The sequence below is a fragment of the Eulemur rufifrons genome, chromosome 12 (genome assembly GCF_041146395.1).
Source record: "Eulemur rufifrons isolate Redbay chromosome 12, OSU_ERuf_1, whole genome shotgun sequence".
NCBI lineage: Eukaryota > Metazoa > Chordata > Mammalia > Primates > Lemuridae > Eulemur > Eulemur rufifrons.
The window spans coordinates 3251469-3272180 of record NC_090994.1 but is presented as its reverse complement, the minus strand read 5'-3'; positions in this window follow the sequence as shown (position 1 = coordinate 3272180).

Below are 20712 nucleotides of genomic sequence, written 5' to 3'. Positions count from 1 at the left end.
CAACTAGCTTCTTTAAAAATGGTTTATTTTGATGCACAGTAGTTGCGTAGTGTTTTTTGGAACAAGGAAATGAGGCAATCTGTGAATGGAAAGTTAAAGTGAAGTATTTCAGATTGTCATGGGAGCTCTTTGGGGCTCCCAGTGAGTTAGGAGGTTCCAAGGTCCCCTGGGGGCCTCCAGCCTTCCCCACCCTAACCAGAGCCTCCTCCACATCCCCGGAGAGAACGCCCAGATGCCAACTTCTGCAGCCACTGTGCCCAACCCAGCTCCAGCCTGTGCCCTGATGCTCCCAGGGCTTGGTCTGTGTCCCACGGAGTGACCCTGGCTCCATTTCAGCTTCTGCTGCTGTTCTGGGTGAGGCCAGGACCCTCCTGGGCATTCAGGCCTGAAGGAGTGTCCACTGACTCAGCCGTGACTCACTGGGGTGGCCCCTGCCAGGCTGGGTTGGTCCCTTGGGGGGTCTCAGGAGGGTCTGGAGTTTCTGAGCTGTCCATGTGGCTGAGCTCTCTTTAATTCCTGAGAAAATTTGATTTGTGGCAGCTCAGCCTACAGGGTTTGAAGTTCCCAGAACATCTGCTCCCAGCTCAAACCAGTCATTAGTGGGATTGTGGAATGGAAGGCTGGGAAGTGTTTTCCAGAAGGCCAAGTGCTGGAGAGAAAAGCGAACTGGGCTGCAGGCCGGGAGACCTGGGATCTGGTCCGGGCGTCACCTCTCTCTGGCTCATGGGCCTGGACACAGCTCTTTCCTTTACTTAACTCTGTAAAATGGGGAGGGTGAGACCCTCCTAAGAGGATCCCTTTAGTCACTCAATAATTATGACTGAGCACCGTCAATGAGCTAAGGACTGTTCGAGCTTGCTGGGGTACAGTGACAGAAAAGAGCAGTAAGGCCTCTTGTGGCACTTGTGAGCAAAGACAGGCAATGACAAATATGCCAACAGGCGAGGTACCTTTAGGTACTGATAAGTACCATTGAGAGCCACCTCTGCTCTAGCGTCAACAGAGAATAAGCCTCCAATCTTCCGCCGAGGAGAGGAAGGGTGAAGGCCACGGTGTGCTGAGCAGGAGAGGAAGAGTGAGAGGGTAGAATCTCGCTGCTTAAGCAAACTTTCACCAGTCACCGTGCTATACGCATACCTTTTCTTCTTCTTTTTCTTTTTTCTTTTATTTTCACAGCACAAAAGATTGAACACCTGAGATTAAGCATACTTTTACCCTCACTTCTAATTCCTAAAACTTCTGGAGATTCTATAATGAAAATAGGATCTTCTCTTTTATTTCTTGGTAAGTAAAGATTTATCAAAACCATCTTTGGTTTCATCAATGATCTCTTCCACTTGCTGCTAGTTCATCGATTTCTGCTCTGTGCTGTCTCATGAACTCCCTTCTGCCTACATGGGATTTCATTTGCTCCTCTTTTTCAGGGATTATAGACAGTCCTCCTGTTACTTTCTAATATTAACATTTAAATCTATAAATTTACTAAGTACTGCTTTAGCTGCTGCCATGATATTTCATGTGCTGCACTTTCATTTTGATTCGGGTCAAGATATTTTCTAATTTCCCCTTTAATTTCTTCTTTGGGCTTATTTAGAAGTGTGTGTTTAATTTGCACATATTTGGAAAGTTACCACATTTATTTCTGTTATTGAATTCTAATAAAATTCCATTGCAGTTGGAGAATATACTTGTATACTTTTATTTCTTTTACAGTCATTCGTGGTGAAGCTTTATGTAGGTTCCCTGAACACCATAATGTGCTGATGTTGGGTGGACTGCTTGCTTATGTACGTTGAGTCAAGTTGGTTGGTAGCATTCATCAACTCCTTCTTATCCTTACTGGTTTTCTTTCCACTTGTTCTATCATTTATTGAAAAAGAAATATCAATATTTTCAACTATAATTGGTATAGTATATGTTTCACCTTTTATTTCTGTCAGTTTTTGCTTTATGTATTTTAGGGTTTTTAAAAAAGTACATATACACAATTTTTACACCTCTGGTTGTGTTTGTCCTTTTGTTATTATGAAGTCACCCAGTTTTTTCCAGTAATATTTCTTGTCTTAAAGTCTATTTTGTCGACTATTAATATAGGTATACAGTTGTAGTCTATTGTTTGCATGGTGTGTATTTTTTTCTATCCTATTACTTTTAATCTATTTGTGGCTTTGAATTTAAAGTTTATAGTAGTCAGCATAGAGTTGGTCACACTTTTTTTTCAGTCTAGCAATCTCTGCATTTTGATTGGAGTTTTTAATCCTTTTACATTTAATGCTATGCCATACATTTAATGATATGTTTGGATTTAGATCTAGCAGTTTGCTATTTTTTCTACTTGTCATATCCTTTTTTTTGTTCCTCTATTCTTTTTCATCGATTACTTTCATATTTTAAAATATTTTTGGTATACCATATACATTTCTCTGGTTATTTTTTAATTATGTTTCTTTGAATCTTTTTTGTTTAGTGGTTGCCCCAGGGATTACAATATGCATTTTCAATTTATCATAATCTACTTTAAATTAATACTGATTTACTTTTGGTGAGAAATGAAATTTTGCTCTGATGATAACTTTATTTCTTCCCCCATGCTGTTATTGTCATATATATTGTATTTATATGTGTCAGAAACCCATGGTATGGGGTTGCAATTTCTTATTTAAATAATCACATGTGTTTTTAAAAGTTAAGAGAAGAAAAGATAACATATACATATACACTATATTTTATGTTTTTATTATTATATATTTTTAGTTTACCTACATGCGTGTCATCCCTAGTGTTCTTTCCTTCCTGTGAATGGGTTACCACCTGATATCATCTTCTTTCATTTGGAAGGACTTTAGTTTTTTCTTGTAGTGTAAGTCCAACAGAATCAAATTCTCTCAGTTCTGTTTATCTGGAAAAGCATTTATTTCACCTCCATTTTTGAAAAATAGTTTTATTGGATAGTAACTTTGTAGGTGTCAGTTCTTGTTTTTGTTTTTGTTCATTCAGCACTTTAAATATGTCATTCCACCACCACCTTCCACCTTCCGATCACCATTCTTTCTTTCTTTCTTTCTTTTTCTTTTTTTCTTTTTTAGAGACAGGTTTTGCGCTGGTGCCCAGACTAAAGTACAGTGGCAGGATCATAGCTCACTGTAGCCTCAAACTCCTGGCTCCTGGGCTCAAGCGATCCTCCTGCCTCAGCCTCCTGAGGACTATAGGTGTGCACCACCATGCCTGGCTAGTTTTTCTTATTTTTTGTAGAGATGGGGTCTCGTTCAGTCACCATTGTTTCTGATGAGAAGTCAATCATCATTCATATTGTTTTTGCCTTGAATATGATCTCTCTCTCTCTCTCTCTCTGCTTGAAAGATTTTCTCCTTTCTTTGGCTTTTGGCGTTTTATACACGATGTCTAGGTGTGGTTCTCTTTATGTTCACCTTACTTTGGGTTTATTCAGTTTCTTGACTCTATAAGTTAAGGGTATTCACTAACATTGGGGAGTTTTCAACATTTTTTCCAAACATATTTTCTGTGCCTCTTTCTCTTTCCTCTCCTTTGGGACTTCTGTTACAGTTTGTTTGAACATTTTGCAATGTCTGACAGGTCTCTAAGCCTCTGTTCATTATTCTTAACTCTTTTTGCTCTGCATTCTTTAGATTGTGTAACTTTTACTGCTATATCTACAAATTTATAGCTTCTTTCTTTTGCTCTCTCACATCTGCTGTTGAGCCTATCTAGTAAATTTTGTAATTTTCAGCTCTAGAAATCCCATTTGACTCTTTTTTATAATTTCCATTTTCCTGTTGAGATTCCCAATTTGCTAACCCATTGTTAACATAATTTCCTTTAATTCTTTGAATATTTTTCTTTAATTCCTTGAACGTAACTATAACACTGCTTTGAAGTCTTGTCCTAATCTATTGAGTATTTTGTTTTTTCTTGTCATACTGTCCTGCTTCTTTGCATGTCTGATAATTTCTGGCTGAAATCCAGACATTGCAATGATTGTGGATTCTGTTTTACTTTCCTAAAAGTTGTTGGGTTTTTTTTTTAAACAACTTATCTGGACTTTAACTGCAGAATCATCCTCCTCCATGGTGTGCAGCCACTGATACCACGGTGAAGTTTTTATTAGTAGTATTTTACTTTGTTTTTAGTCTGGACTCTCTAAAGGTGTCCTCTGTTCCTGCACTGTATAATGATCAGGCGATTATTTGGACAGAGGTTATGCTCAAACACCGTGCAAAGTTGCCTCCCACCCTCTGCTGCCAGAGCTGTGTGTGGTTGGAGAAACACATTCAAATCGGCAAGTCCCCAGGTGTCCCTTGGCTCTCACTTTCTCTGCCCTCTCTTGGGTCTCCCCCTTCCCACACCCCATTGCCCCCCTCTTGCATATTTTAGCAGGCAGTTAGGGGTGCACAGGGGAGGCTCAGCTCTCTTACTTTCAGGATCTTACTCCTCATTACAATTCTGGCTGCTCTTCTATCCACTGGAACCAACACTATAACCTTCAGCCCAGTAAACCTGCAGTTTTCCACTTCCTGTCTAGAACAGATTCCACGACCTTTAACCCATAAAACTGCATGTTCTCATCTCCCCATCCCAGACCAATTCTGCCACCTCCACCTGGTACAGCTACTGGTTTTCACGGACAGCCCTCAAGCCAAGTCCACCATTCCCACCAGTAAACCTGTGGTTTTCCTCGCCCAGGCTGGGGGCAGAGGGTTTCAGGCAAGGGGACCACGGACCCACGGCCATTCTGGGACAGGAGCAGTTCTTTAAGATTAAACACTTCTCAGTTTGTTGTCTGCCTTTGGTCATTTTCCAGTGCCCCGAAATGGTTATTTTTTGATAATTTTGTCTAGGTTTATGCCTGTTTTCTTCAAAAGGAAATTGCTGAATTTTGTATACCACCATTCCTGAGGTCAAGCTTGGGCTGAATTATTTTAATGTTTCTACCACTTAAATATTCTCTTGCCCACAGCTTTTGCTTTTCATCAGAGATGTGCTGGTCGTAGGAGGCTGACATAGACGCATGGAAGGAGAGCACTGAATTTTGCATAAGTCACCTCAAATGGGCAAAAATAAATGGGGAAACCAACGAGGCTGAACACTGAACTGGGAGTTTCAGAGTTGGGTGTCTAGCCTCAGCCCAGCCCTGAGAGGACCCCCCCTGAGGTTCTCTAACAAAAGTTCTAACAAAGGCCACCACTAGCCTCCCCTAACACATCTCACTGCTTCTCCCCTTCTCCCCTGGGTCCTCCTACCACCTCCCCCCTCTATCCTTTCTCATGGGCCTGGGACTCCAGGAAGGTGAAAATGGCCAAAATTAACTTTCACTTCTGCTCAGACATCTGGAACCCACAGTCAAGGTCATGTCCTTACTCTTTTCCCAATGGCTGCTGGAATCCATCGTGTGTGTGTGTGTGTGTGTGTGTGTGTTTGTTGTTGTTGTTGTTGCTGCTGATGTTGTTCTTGTTTGTATTTTCCAACCTCTGTCTGTTGAGGGTGGACAGAGAGGTGATGGTTTTGTTCCAGACTACACAGAGGCCGGCACACGTAACCCTCCCCTCCCTGCAAATCCTCATCCCCCTCTCACTCTGACCTTGAACGGATAAACCAGAGTCAGATGAGATGGATTTTTCTCCCTGGGAAGTTGGATTTCCTGGTCCCCACTGCGTTCTCTATACCCTCAATTCCAAGGATATAGAAGTTGTCCTAAGATCTCGTATTGAGGCCCCACTGACAAAACATTACAGTCAACTCAGGCAGCATCACAGCATCCTCATTCAGCGAAATAGTCAGCCCTGGGATCTGCCTCGGAGAGTTTGCAGGACGCTCTGTCAGGACTCATGTCCAAAGCTGTCTCCTTGGTAACTGCCCCAGTGGCCGGGGTAGAGTTACTGCCCCCACCTCTGTTCTAAGCTGGTGCCTTGTAGAGGTCTCTGTGCCTGCACTTGCCACGCCCCACTGTCATTATCTGGGCACGGGACCCCTCCCCAGTCCCTCAGCAGGGGACTGTGCCTGTTCGCATCTGCACCCCCAGCCCCTGGTGTGTGCTCCCCACGGAGTAGACGTCGGGAAAAGTCTGTTGTGTGAATTGAATTGAAATAAGTTAAGGCTGAGTAACCTCATCTCAAATCAGTAACTATTAAAATCCTAAGTTTAAGGAATTCGGAGCTCTTTCAACTTGTGTTTAACATTTAAGTCTGACTGTTAGCTATCCGGAAGTGAATAAATATAATAATAAATTAATAACAGCTACCACGTACCGAGCAGGCCCAGCATTCTGGACACTGCTCCGAGCCCTTTGGTACCAAGTATGGAAGACGACACGGTCTTGAAGATCCGATTTGGGACTTAGACTGGGCACATTCACATCAGCTGCTAGTTATCTGGGGTTTTCTAGGTGTTAGATACTGTAATAGACACTTTTTATACATGAATCCACTTATTCTCACAAAAACAATTTGGGGAAATGAAACAGACTTTGGCCACAGCACCTTAAAACCCACGAACTCTATGTTGCTGCCGCCATTGTTGCTGTGAACACCTGTCAAAAGCTGTTTCCTACCTGTGACTCACAGCGAGTTACTGTCTTAGTCCTCAAATCTGAGAAACAAACTCCACGCGGAAGCTGCGGTTCCGGACTGTGGTGTAGACGCTGGCCTGTCTGACCACACACCCACCCTCAGGGGTCCCAGAACACGCAGGGAGAGGGGAAAACCCACCCAGGGCCTTTCTCTGATGAGCTGGCATCAAAGACACGGATGGCTAAGAAGCGGTTGACCAGCGGCTCACTGTGTCCGGCGGGACCAGCAAGTCTCTGAGGTCGTCTCAGCAACCTTCTTGGTCCCACCGGCCCCTCGACTGGGGTGGTGCAGGGCACCGCTCTAGCTGTTGGGGTCCTTCCCCGTCATCCCCATTGTTCTCTGCTCCTGTGAGTTTTCACAGCCAAGTGAGGTGGAACCATTGACAAAGCTCTGAGATCAGAATCAACCACTGGCTCTAAAAAAACGGGGAATTAACTTTTACGGAGCACCTGCCGTTCACACCCATCCCTCCACTCAGTGCTCCGGGCTCCTGTCAGCTGGCTGTTATTAGCACCACTTAAAGGCAAAACAAAACCAGTGAGGCTGAGAGAACCGCTGCCCTGGCGCACCCAGATGGCACCAGGCAGAGCCCGAGACTTTCCGTGAGGTCTGCAGCGTTTGGCCACAGGGCAGAACAAAAAACCTGGTAGAGTGAGCTTGGAGGTTTGCTAGCTCTGCCAGACCCGGTGCAGGAAAAACACCAGCCGCGCCGTTAAACCAAAGCCCTATGGGAAAACTTGCTGGTGGCCCAGGGCTGGGGAAAGGTCAGCCGCCTACGGTCCTTCCTCACCCGCTTTCCTGGGGCTGAGCGACCCCCTGGGCCCGGGGAGCCCACGGAAGCTTCAGCAGTGTGGCTGGAGGGGTGGGGCCCCGCAGAGTGTGCTCCTGGGGGGCAGCTGCTGCAGCTCTGATCACAGCCCGGGGACGCCGCCACCTCTGCCGCTGCCATCTCTGCCTGCTGCCACCTCTGCCTGCCGCCACCTCTGCCTGCCGCCGGCAGGAAGCCACGAGCTATGCAGACTGATTGAGAGGAGAACTCATCTGGGGATGCACTTTTTCTTTAGGATGGTGTTGGGACTTGCTGGTGACAGCTAGAAAGCCACGCGTCTGGAGAGCCATGGTGGAAAGCCGCTGAAGCAACGCCAAGGTAGGGCTCTACGTCTTCCGGGTTCTGGACTGTTCTTTACATGGTGCAGACAGGCTCTGAGGCCTGCAATGGGGCGGGCGGTCAGGGCACGGCTCTGAGTGCTGCAGATGGGGAAAGAGGGCGCGGATGCCATCTCTGCCACAGCCATGAACAGAGAGATTTTTTGATTTATGAAAGTTCATCCGTCCAGGGAAGGTTCTGCTTCTTGGGCTCTTGACGCTGGAAAAGGCAATGAATGTGCCTCAGAGAGAGGAGGGGACACGGCCGCGGGGAGGGGGCGGTGGGCACACACGGCTCCGGGCAGGAACTAGGCCCCTCGTGAGGAGGTGACATCTGACATGCAGAGCTGACCCAGGGACAGAGAGTGCCTGGCTCACGGCAAATGGTTGGCTGTTGCTTTTGTTTTATTTTGTTGTTTGTTTAATGAAGTTGTTCCATTTTTCAGACACTCGGGGGCAGGGTAACAGTGTAGACATAATGGTGACCGTTTTGGCCAAGAGATCTATTTTTGCCAGGAAACAACAACTGCAAAAAGGACAGATAACATGTTTTGGGAGGATTTTTTTTTTTTTTTTTAATTCTAGGGCTTTGGCAACTTTTCCATTTGTCTTATAATTGGCGGTGATTCCCCCGCATCTGCCCACATTGCCAGGGACCTAAGCGGTGTCACCATCATCTGTCATTACGGAGACGAGCTCCCTGTGATATGTGGAGATTCTCCTCCCTCCAGAGGTGGAGCTTGGTCCCCCCCCCTCCCCGACCAAGGGCAGGAAAAGGGAGAAACAGTAGCCATGTAGTGGGGACACGTGCAGACACCGGCTTCACCAGGTGACAAGGGTCCCCCGGGCAGGGATCAGTTGTGTTGCTATTGTGAATTTCTGCTACAGTGCGATTCTTCCCCAAACCTGCAAACAGTCTAATCATGAGAAAACCTCAGACAAATCCAAATCAAGGGAGATTCCGCAACATATTTGACCTTCAAAACTGTCAAGGTCATGCAAAACCAGGAAAGACAGGGACACTGTCACTGATCAGAGGAAACCAAGGAGGTCTGACAACTACACCCAGAATTCACCACCCAACCCCAACTCCTCTCCAGGATGGCAGGGGAGGCCAAGGGCGGAGAGAGTGAGGGCCCAGAGCCCACTCGGAGCACAGCTGCCCACCCGGAGGGGATCTGCCTTCGTCTGGGCTCCACCCTGCCCACGGGGTCTGGCCCGCCTGGCGCTGTGAGCTGGCTGGACAGCACTTCCCGGAGAGCAAACTGTGGCCTGCGGGATGCAGAGGGGGATTTGAGGGGCCAGTTCCTGTGAGCCCACCTTCGGCCCTGGGGTCCACAGCAGCCAGCACGCTTGCTCACCGGGTTCAGGTGTGCAGAGAGGTGACAGCGAGACAGAGAGGCCTGTCCCTCATGTCCCCCCCTCCCCGAGCCTCGGCGTAGCAAGCGAGCCTGTTCAAAGGTGATGCCACTGCAAGATTAGAGAAATGCTTCGGAAGCAGGAGAGGAAGAAGAAAGAATTATGAAGCCGCAGGAAGACACTGCTTAGATGAGAATCACAAAACTCTCAGAGGAAAATCACAGCCAAAGCGAGGCGATTACAGCTGGGCCTGAAGTGCCTTTCCTGTCACATCTGCTCCCCCACCGCCTGCCGTGTGGTGGCTGCACCAGCCACTCACAGTTTCTGGAATGCTCGATGTCATGTTCCTGCGTGCCTGGAGTCCCCTCCCCGCCTTCCCATCCAGGCAATTCGCACTTGCTCTGACGTCCAGGACCAGCTCGAAGGTCTCCGCAGCTGTCACGGTGCCCAAGCCCATCTCTGTGTCCCCAAAAACTCCAGCACATCCTAAGGGCTCTGGTTTGCAGCTGTGTTGGCTACTCTGGGCCTGAGCTCCTCAAGGACGGGGACAAGCCCTACCTGCGCCTCTGTGTCCCAGCACCCAGCACGGGGCCTGCCCCACGGGGGCACCTGTAATGTGGTTCTCGAGCGAAAGACACAAGGACAAAACCCTGAATGCAAGTGGAGGTGCAGACACGAGGAAGAGAGCTTGCGGGAGGAGAAGCATAGATGACTTAATGACCACCCTGACTTCACACCCCAGTGCCGTCACCCTGTGGGTTGGGACGGGGCCTTTGAAGGAGGAGAGAGGCCATCCCAGGCACTTGGCGTGTCCTGCTTCCCGGAAGTCAGTGTCATGCAGAGGGACACGTGGGCCTCAGTGCCAGCCATGCCAGCCAGCTTTGCCACCTGCCAGCCGCAGGTCTGCCTGGTTCTCGCTCCTTCTCTGTGGAGTGGGCGCAGTTGCAGCCACCTCCAAGCACAGACGTGAGAACTAAATAGAACCCCTCGCGAGAGGGGAGGCTGGAGCCTGGGGCATACAGGAAGCTCTTCCCCCGACAGGCTCTGGGCTGTGCTCACGTGGGGCCTTGTGCTGGGGGCTGCAGGCAGGGGGCCACTGGGACCAAGGACACCTTTACTCTGCGAGGAGGCACTGGCACAAGCTTGCCTGAAGAATGGCCCCGCATAGAGTGCCTCTCTTGCCCTGTGGCTGCTTGGGACGTGCGAGCTTCCCCGGGCCCCTCTAGGTGAGCCTCCTTCCTGCCCACCCAGCAGCTCAGGCCCGGCCGTGGCCTGTCATTTCTCTGTTGCTCCCTGCTTCTGTTGCCCCCCCATCAGAAGTTCCTGGGACTCAGTGCATGCGTCAGTCATTACTTATGGGGACATGTGGGAAGCCAGACACCGTGCTAGGCTCCAAGGACACAGAGACTAGAGCGTCGCCATGGTGTCATCCGTGTACACCCCTCACTCCTTCCGACCCAAACGCACCTGTGATGGGGGCTGGGCCAGCGCTCTGGGGCCATCGTGCGGGAGCAGCTCATTTGTCCAGAGCCAGAAGAGCCTTGGTGGAGGGGGTTCTGCGGAGCTCAGGGGAAGCCTGCCCATCTGCTGAGAGCTTAGGGAAGGAAATGCCACCACCATGGGCAGGCTGGGGGCCCTGTGCTGTTCCTGCTTGTCACTTCCCCCAGCTGCCAGTGAGGGAGGTCGTCAGGAGCCCAGCGGGGGCTGAGCCAACCCGGCCTTGGTGTCAGAGTTTTGTGCAGCCAGCATGTGACTTAGGAGGCATCACACTCATGGCCCAGGTGCTGACCCTGACTGGTCCCGGTGGTCTCTGTTGAAAATGCTACTGTTTCCCCAGGTTATGCTGCAGGCACCTTCTTGGCAATTTTCTCTTGGTGGCTATTGTGGGAGTAGCTGACCCCACAGCACCCGTGGGGACCCAGGTCTGTTTCCAGCCACAGCGGGTGCCAGTGGGAAGCTGGCCAGGCCCTGGGCTTGGCAGACTGAGGGACTAAGTCACCCCACCACGGGTCTGCCCATGCGTGGGTGACATCAATCCAAAGATCAGAGGCTCACGTGGATTCAGACGTGGAACTCTCTTGCCCTGCTGTGTGAGCTGGTCTCTGTGCCCGGGACCTAAACTGAGCAGGGCCCGACAGGAGCCCGGGCAGGCGCTGGACATGCTGAATGCATCCTCACTGCCGTTTCCGACCGCCAGGCTCCGTCGGGGTCTGTGGCTGTCTGGGCCCAGGAGCTCTGCCGCGTCTGCCAGCGGCCTGACAGCTCAGCCAGCCCCAGGGAGGCGGCAGAGGGAGTCGGGCCGTGCAGACAACGCAGCTTGGCCACAGCCATTTGGAAGGGCAAGCTGGTTTCGTACAGACGCGTCACGTCTCCTGACTTGAAAACTGTAAAAATTATAGAAAATTTTGAAACCAGCTATAAGTCACCAATAACTCTGCCAGCCTAGCGTTTCTAGCTAAGAGCTGCTCATCTTGGTTCATAGGACACACGATTGTCATTGCTTGAGGCATAAGGACATAAGGGACCCTTTGGGTCCTGCTCTTTTCTTTCTGTTTTGGCGTCTTTCCCACAGCTGGTGTCTCCACGACACTCATATCTGAGGCTGCATGATGCTTTGTTGTGAGCTCTATTTCATCATTTCAATTGCACATGTAGTTTGCTTCCATATATATTTTTTACCATTGTACCAGACGGTGATTAAAAACAAAATAACACACTATTGTTGCAACGCTGTTCAGAACTACATGTGCGGCTGGAGGCGATTTTGTCCTAATCCCTCCAGGGAACGACAATTACATAGGGAGACAAAGTGCTCATTTCGGGGTGGAGTGGGGGAACTTGGCATGGCGTTTTCAGTCCTGGCGGTGGTGGCCTGAGTCTCGCGTCTCTCTCCTCTAGCTCCCGACAGCCCTACTCGCTGGCCGGGGTTACTGATGTGGTCTCTGGCCAGAGAGCAGACTTTCCTCTCTGAAATTACATGACTCACACGGAAACAAACCCCAGAGCTTTGGACTCATTCGCCCTATCGTCTACATCAGGGTTTTAATCAGAGGTCCATGAGTCGTTGTGGGGCTTTGTTGGGGGGAGGGGTCCTGAAGCCAGGCACAAAATTTGACATGTATGTGATAAGTGTATTTTCTGGGGATAATGTCTGTAGTCTCATTAGATTCTCAAAGAGGGCTTTGGTCCATAAAATGCTTAAAAAAACAACTTCTTGTGTTGGGCATGGTGGCTCGTGCCTGTAATCCTAGCACTCTGGGAGGCCGAGGACCAGCCTGAACAAGAGCGAGACCCCGTCTCTACTAAAAACAGAAAAATTAGCCGGGCATGGTGGTGCGCACCTGTAGTCCCAGCTACTCGGGAGGCTGAGGCAGGAGGATCACTTGAGCCCAGGAGTTTAAGGTTGCTGTGAGCTAGGCTGACGTCACGGTACTCTAACCCAGGTGACAGAGCAACACTCTGTCTCAAAAATAAATAAATAAAAATTGAAAAAAAACCCCACCTTCTCTCTCTTTCCCCCTCCCCCCTTTTGGGAGTCTGGGATTGAAATGAAAGAAATCTAAAGATCTGTGCCGATACACAGAGGTCCAGTGATGGGATGGGGAACATACTATCCCCTTTTTAAGGATGGTGAAACTGAGGCTCAGAAGTACTTGCCAAGGGGCATACAACTAGCATGTGATGAAGCTTGGATTTGGACCCAGGTCTGTCTCCCTTTGAGTCTGTGTGTCCCTGCCCACTAAGCTAACGCGCCTCACTGTTAAGACAATTCCCGCTAGTTCTGCTTTTTAAACCAAATCTAATTGCTATGTGTTCAAGTAAGAGATTCTGCCACCATTATGGCCATCCGTGGTTCTTAACTAAAGGAAATGTTTTGGCATTTTAAAAATAGATGGATCCCACAAGCTTTGCATTTCTCACCAGGGAGTCAGACTGACACAGAAATTTGTGGTTGGTTAATTGTTCTTTCCTGCTACAAGCATTAACCATAGGAGGTGAGCTGTATTTGTCAAACTGAAATGTTATCGCCTAAGGCTGAAGGAGCCAAGAAAAGCGACTTTGGTCAAGAAACCAAACCCAAAAGTTCCACCCAGGGGGGTGGGAGACTTCTGCTCATTGACTTCCTGAATAGAGTTGGGCCTTTCTTCTTCAAACAGCTGTTTTTATTAATGATAGATAATCTCTGGCACCGGGAGTGACTTTGACTTCCTAAATGTGTTTGATTTCCTCTTAGTAATCCTGTCCTGAATTTCCTTAAGCCCAGGTGTGCATACCTGGAGGAGAACTTGGAGCATAATTCAATTTCACTTTCTCCTTGCTTCTCTGCTAAATCACCTACTTGTTGTTATTGAAAATGGGCAGTCATTAAAGAGGAAACACTTCCTGAAATATATCAAATAGTCATGCAACAAAAGGGAGCAAATTATATTTTCCTCTTGGGCATCTTAGATGTAGCGCAACATTAAACATTAGGGTCATGTGCCTTCTTGGCCACAAAGTATTGGCTAAGGATCAATAATCGTTACGTAGACTAACACTTGTTTTTGGAATGAATGACGTCCTTCTACCATCGTCCTGGTCAAGTACACTGTGCACTCCATCACAGTGGGGTGTTGGGGGAAGGTGGACAAGTAGGAATTTTCTTATGTTTGGGTTTTCCCTGATTAATTGGTTGATTGATTGACTCATTCATTCATTCAAAGAAGAGAAAGATTGACTGCTTATCTGCCGTATTCCAAGGGCCAAGATGAGGCCTGAAGATACAAAGTTGAAAAATAAATAGCCCCTTCCCTTGCGGAGGTTGGGAGGAGTATAGTTCGGAAGGCAGACATGCTTTCTGTGTTTTCCGTCCGTAAGAAGCGGGATGACCTATGGGTACAGAGTCCCAGAGCTGGCGACGGATGGGCTACATCTTCAACACAGTCTAGTTCTTCAGGCAGACCAAGGAAAATCGTGTTGAGTGTTTGGTTAGCTCTTTTCCAGAATGTATTATCATTTCTTAACATGGGTCTAATCAATATCATTATTAGCACATAAAAATCCTCGTTCATAAACACTGCCCTGAAATCACTCTGACGGCACGTCAGCCATCCGGCGTGGATGTGGACAGCCTGAAAGATGAATGGTTCCAATCTTTTAGGTTTTACAATTTGGGTCCCAACAGAGATTTTTATGTGAGACTTGATATTTTACAAATTACTTTTATATTATTTAATTTGTTCCTTTTAGGCAAGCAGAAAATATATTTCTACCCCAATTTTATACATAAAGCAACTGAGGCTCAGAGAGATTTAGCAAATTTGCCCCAAATCCCACAGGCTTATAATTTTTTTTATTTCTACAGATTTAGGGGGTCCAAGTGGGGTTTTGTTGCATGAATGTATTGTATAGTGGAGAAATCTGGGCGTTTAGTGTGCCCAACATCTGAACAGGGTACCTTGTACCCAACAGATAATTTTTCATCCCTATAGGCTTGTAAATTGACAGATAGAATTATTTCTGGATGATTTGGGGTGACTACTATATTATTGTGCCAGGCTTTTAATATAATAATAGCAATTAACATTTATTGAGTGCTCACTGTGTACGAGGCGCTATTCCAAGTACTTCATATATTTTGAATCGTATAATATAAAGTCATTCAGGGACTTGCTTTCGTGCAAGCACTTCTGGCTTTTTTGCCTTTGCCTAATCTTATAGTAGATGAGTCCAGATTAGTCACTTTTAAGGTCTTTTGAGCAACATAACATGATTGCCTTTGTAAAAAAATTATTTATTCAAGAAAGGAAGATTCTCTTGATGTTTTTCTTTGTCCTTGATAAAATATTTACTTCTCTTGTTTTATCGCCCTGCTGATCCCTCCCCTCCGTGCTCACGGCCTGGGCTCGCCTGGCCTTGAGCCCGGGCAGAACACGCAGGGTCCCAGGGCCGGGGCCGGGGCCGGGGATCACGCTGTGCGGCTGGCTCAGGGATCGGGAGCCCGGAATCTTGCGTGTGTGTGTGTGTGTGTGTGTGTGTGTGTGTGTGTGTGTGAGATATCCATCCCCCACGTCTCCCGCCCTGCCTGGCACAAAGTGCTCAAAAAATGTTTGCTGAAGGAATGATAACAGCTCACGCAACTCACTGGCGTGAAACCATCCATCCGCTCTCCTTCCAAAGGTGGCAGGAACACAGCAGATGGTTTTGCCGATGACGAGAAGCGAGACACCCCAGCACGTCATCCCAGGGTGTCAGAATGAAACAGATAAAGCTGTCTGGCAAATACCGTGACGCAGTTTCCAGCCTGGCGTGGAGGGCACCCGTCTGCCAAAGCATCCCATATGGGTTGCTGGGAAACCTGCCCTTGTGCCGGGGCCCTGGAGGCCCAAAGGGACTGGAAGCCGTAGTCCCCAATTCAACCACTGCGGACAAGGACAGGGGAGGCCTGGGAAGTCACTGACGGTCACTGGAGCCCAGGCAGGGGATGGAAGCGAAACTGAGGACAGGGTCTGAATAGCTACCCTTCTCCTCCTCTGGGCTCCCAGTCCCCTGCCCCTATCCCACCCAACTCGTGGCCTCGTCATCCTCCGTCTTTACGGAGGTAAAGGAACCATTCGTGTCTTAGTCCCACCCGAAAGGCACAGTCAAGAGCAGAACGTCAAACACGGGGACAAGGGTGCCCGGGTGCTGCGGGCAAGAGCCCCGCAGTGGCCTCCCCCAGGCAGTCTGGGGCCCTGCAGGCCCCCCAGGGCTCGGAGGGGTTAGGGGGATGGGGTGGAGAGGGTAGGGGTGCAAGCGACCTTGTGCAGAGCCGCTACTCCTGGCCTTAGCTGCCGCTCCCCTGCCCACCCGCCCCCTGCAGCTCTCCACTCTCCCCACCCCTGGCGTGGGTGGCTTCCACGTTTCAGCTGTTGTGACTAATGCCGCCATGAGCACAGGGGTACAATTACCTGTTCACGTCCTTGCTTTCAATCGTTTCGGGTTTATACCCAGAAGCGGAAGCGCTGGATCCTGGGGTGATTCTATGTCTCATTGGTTGAGAAACCGCCGTGCAATGTTTAGGATGGTACAGTGAGTGAGGTGGGGGCCACTGGAGTGCTCCGAGCAGGGAAGTGACGAGACATGAACTACGTTTTCAAGGATCACAACCGGCCCCTTTGGAAATGGACTGCAGGAGGGAAGGGGAGGGAGTGGAGGCCAGTTGGGAGCCGCCTGGAGTCTCCCAGAGACGGTGAAAGCGACTTGGACCTGGCTGGCAGCTGGCCAGGCAGGGCGACAGGGTCCACTCCTGGCTGTGCTGGCAGGAGAGCCAGCGTGGATTGGTGGCGGCTGTATGTGGAGCACAGGAGAGAGTTGCCATCTACAGGGATGGGGAAAGGCTTGAGCCACAGGTTGGGGAGCTCAGCTGTGGCCATTGTAAGTCTGAGAGATTTATGAGAAGTCCAGGTGGCAATGTTGAAGGTGACAGATGCTGTCAGTAGGTTCTCTGAGCTCTACCCGCCGCTCTCTCTGGCCCTTTTCCTGTGTGAGTGTCCTGGGCTCCCACCCCCCCACACCAAGCCTCCTGTAGGCTCCCGGGCTCCCAGGCCTCCTGCTGTTACAGCTGAAGGCTTCCTCCTCCCGTCTCACCTGCTTTCTGGGTGGTATTTGAGAGAACTTGTCTCAGGTGTGTGGGAGTGAGCAGAGCCTTGTGGGTACGGGCTCCGTCATGGCCGCCCAGCCCACGACAAGGCAGGGGACTGCTTCGGCTCTAGAAGACGCTTCTGCCTTCCCAGCCAAGGCCAGTCTGTGAGCCTCTGCCTGCCCGTGGTGCAGCCCAGGACAAGAGCTCTTGTCCCTGCTACATGGAGGGCTCCTATTCCCCTAGGCCCTGATAAATCTGAACCTGAGTCAAGAGTCACCTGTCTGAGCTGAGATTGACTTCTGGAAAGCCAGAGAAGTACACTCCCCCGTAGCATCAAGGGCCGTCCCGCCCTGTGCCCACTGAGGCAGGAGACGGGGGAGCCTCAGGAAATGTCGTCAGAGTGAGATTTGAGCAGGGCTTGCTCCGATGACAATGCAACGATGCCAGCACTTCAGAGCTCACCCTGCAGAAGAGGAAACCGAGGCTGGGAGAGCGGAGGGGGTGGGCAGAGAGTGCAGCCGGCGGATGGGTGACTCAGGCAGAAAACCCCGCTCTCCGAGGTCCCAGGTGTGCTGGCGTGAGCACTGGGGGTCTTTGCCCACAAAGCACAAATTCGGCCAAGGCGAGACGCCAGCTCGGTTGCTCTTGAGACGGTGGGTCCCTCAGAGCTTAGACTTCCCAGCTGGGACACCCATTTTCACATGGGTTTCTTCGGCGCATTCAGTTTTTTTCAGAAAACTTACCTGTGAACGCCTGCTGGACGCTGGGTTCTGATGCAGACACCCCACAGCGGGGCGGGGGGCAGCAGAAGAGTCTAATCTTCAGAGGATTAGGGGTGTCTCTCCCCTGCCACCTCTGAAGGTCACCGTCACGCGGTCACTGGTTTCTCACCATCTCGATCCACTTCCCCCATTTCCCCTGACAACACCCCCGTCCCCGCCACAGCCGCCTCTCGCCCTGCCGCCTGTAGCAGCCTCCGCCTGGTGTCCCCGCTCCCAGCTTGCACCCGGTCCCTCCTCCACGCAGCAGCCGCAGTGATCTTTTTAAAAGGTAAGTCAGCCCCTGCCTGAAACACCCAATGGCTCCACATGGCATTTTTTTTTATTTTTTTTTTTATTTTATCTTGTTATGGGGGATACAGAATTGCAGGTTACATATGTTGCTCCTGTACCGCCTTTCCCCCCAAGCCAGAGCTCCAGGCGTGTCTGTTCCCCAGGTCGTGCGCATTGCACCCATCATGAGGTATATATCCCTCCCTTCCCCACCCCCCTTCCCGAGTCAGCACCTTCAAGTGTTGCCACTCCCCAAACGGTGCGCAATGCACTCATTGTGTAGGCATACCCCCATCCCCTCCCCCACCCCCCACCTCAGTCTGATATCCAATTGGTGTCATTCCCAGATTTGTATTTAGGTGATGATCAGGGAAACCAATTTTCTGGTGAGTACATGTGATGCTTGTTTTTCCATTCTTGGGATACTTCACTTAATAGAATGGGTTCCAACTCTCTCCAGGAGAACCATAGAGATGTCGTATCTTCATCATTCCTTATAGCTGAGTAATATTCCATGGTATACATATACCACAGCTTACTAATCCAATCATGTATTGATGGGCATTTGGGTTGTTTCCACATCTTTGCTATTGTGAATTGTGCTGCTATAAACATGCGGGTACATGTGTCTTTGTTACAGAATGACCTTTTTTCCTTTGGGTATATGCCCAGTAATGGGATTGCTGGGTCAAATGGCAGGTCTACTTGAATCTGTTTAAGATACCTCCATAATGCTTTCCACAGGGGTTGCACTAGTTTGCAGTCCCACCAGCAGTGTATTAGTGTTCCTGTCTCTCCACACCCACGCCAACATGTGTTGTTTTAAAACACATGGCATTTTGAAAGAAATCCCAGCTGGGGCCCTCCCCTCCTCCCGCCGGCTCTGGCTGCTCCTGGACCTGGCCAGCCCAAGCCCTCCTAGGGCCTTCTCTCTCTGCTCTTCCGTCTGCCCGTCCAGACCTTTGCAAAGCCTCCCTCGCCACCCAGACCCCAGGGTAAATCTCGCCCCGGGAGAGGGCCCTCTGCCATCTGACTACCCAGGGCCCGTGCAGTGACTCTGTCTGTCACCCTGCTTGGTTTTTGCACAGCTCTTGCCCCTCCTGGAACTCGCTGGTCAGGAGTGTGCTTGTTGTCCGCCCTCCCCTCCTCCCTCCTCCCACGTGGCGTGTCAACTAGGATGCAAGCTCCACGGAGCAAGAGCCCGGTCCCCTCTGTGGCCCCCATCCTAGCACAGGGTCTGGCTCTAAAGTCCCTGTTGTGGGGTTCATGAGTTCCCTCATGGGGAGGAATCAGACTGTCCCTGGGACTCCCCTGGGTGCTATGAGACCCCGCAGCCATCGTGTGGGGCTGTTGGGCGCTGACGTGGTCACAGCCGTTCTGGAAAGCAATTCCAGAGCAGTCTTCCTCCTGAGCACCTGCACAGAGGGAAGAAGTCTGAAATGTAGGCAATGATTTATATGCAAATATTACATGATGCTATACACACACGCGTAGCAGGGAAACTTCTAAAATTGTGTTCATTATAGGTTTGAATGCTATGAAAAAGGTTTGTGCTATACTATTCAGTGATAACAGGAGGATAAGTTTATGTACAACATAGTAATAGTTAATATTTATCCAGAGGCCTCTGTGCCAGGCACTATACCAAGGACCTCATGTATATTTCCTAAATCTCTGCACAACCCTGTGAGGTAGTTTTATTATCTTGATTTTCCTGGCTGGGAAAATGAGACTTACAGAGATCAAGAAAGCTGACAAGTGTGGCCTCGTTTGTAAATTGTAACGTCAGGATTTGAATCCAGAGCTGTTTCACTCCCAACACTCCATTTTAAACACTATTCCATGTTGGTTTCAGTTTTATAAGTAATTTTAAATTGTGCATACCCCTTTCCTCCCCACCAAAAAAAGACTAAGAAGAAATACACACAGAGCTTGTTTCTGGGTATTGGGGTTAGGGGAAATTTTTCCTCTATAATTTCCTATAGTTAAAATGTTTTCTGTAATGAGCACAGGTTATTTTCATAAAATGTTTTGAGTTTTGTCAAGAAAAGTGGTCATATACAATCTACAAATAAATTTGGCTTATCGGTATAGAAGTAAAATACTTCTAAAAACAAGCAATTTGAGCCAAACATGATATGTAATATATCGTGACTGAGTATGGTTCATTCTATGATAAAAGGAGAATTCAAGATTAATAAACATATTAGTGCAATTTATCACATCAGTAAGTCCAAGTAGAAAAATAATTGTTGAGTGTCCTGACACATGCTTTAAAAGACATTCAGCAGAATTCAACAACATTCCTATAGAAGCTTCTTGTACCCTAGAGTAAAGGGAAATTTCCTAGATGTCTCCTGAAAGCCCACAGCCAAATTCGAGAGAAGTCAGAAATGCCTGCTAACATTGATATTTTTCAACTTTGCTTTGGGAATTCTAACCAGTGTAATATACCAAGAAAAAGTAATACAGCATCTATATATTTAGAGAAAAGGCAGCAAAGATGGTGTCTCTGTCCTCCAGGGAAATTTAAGACAAATAACTGAAATACTCAAATGTCAATAGCTTCCTTTTATGCCAATTCTCCAAAAATTATATATGAATTTGAATTCAATACCAATAAAAATTAACACAGGAATTTTTAACTTGTCAAAATCAGTCTTAAGTTAGGTTGGAGAAATGAATGAGAAAGAAATAAAATGAGATGTAGGAAGTCTTGAAAAGAAGACATGAAACTGTATCACTAAACCAGAATAATTAATATGTGTGGTTCAAGGCAAGAACAGAGAAGCCAGAAATAGGACCAGGAACGTGTGGGAATTTAGCATGTGATAAGAAAGTCATTGCAAATCAGTGAGGAAGATGAGTTACTTTTTAAAAATTTAATTATATATTTGATTCTTCGATTCAAATTTATTATATATTTGATTTGTCAATTCAATAAACATTTATCTTTATTCTAAGGATA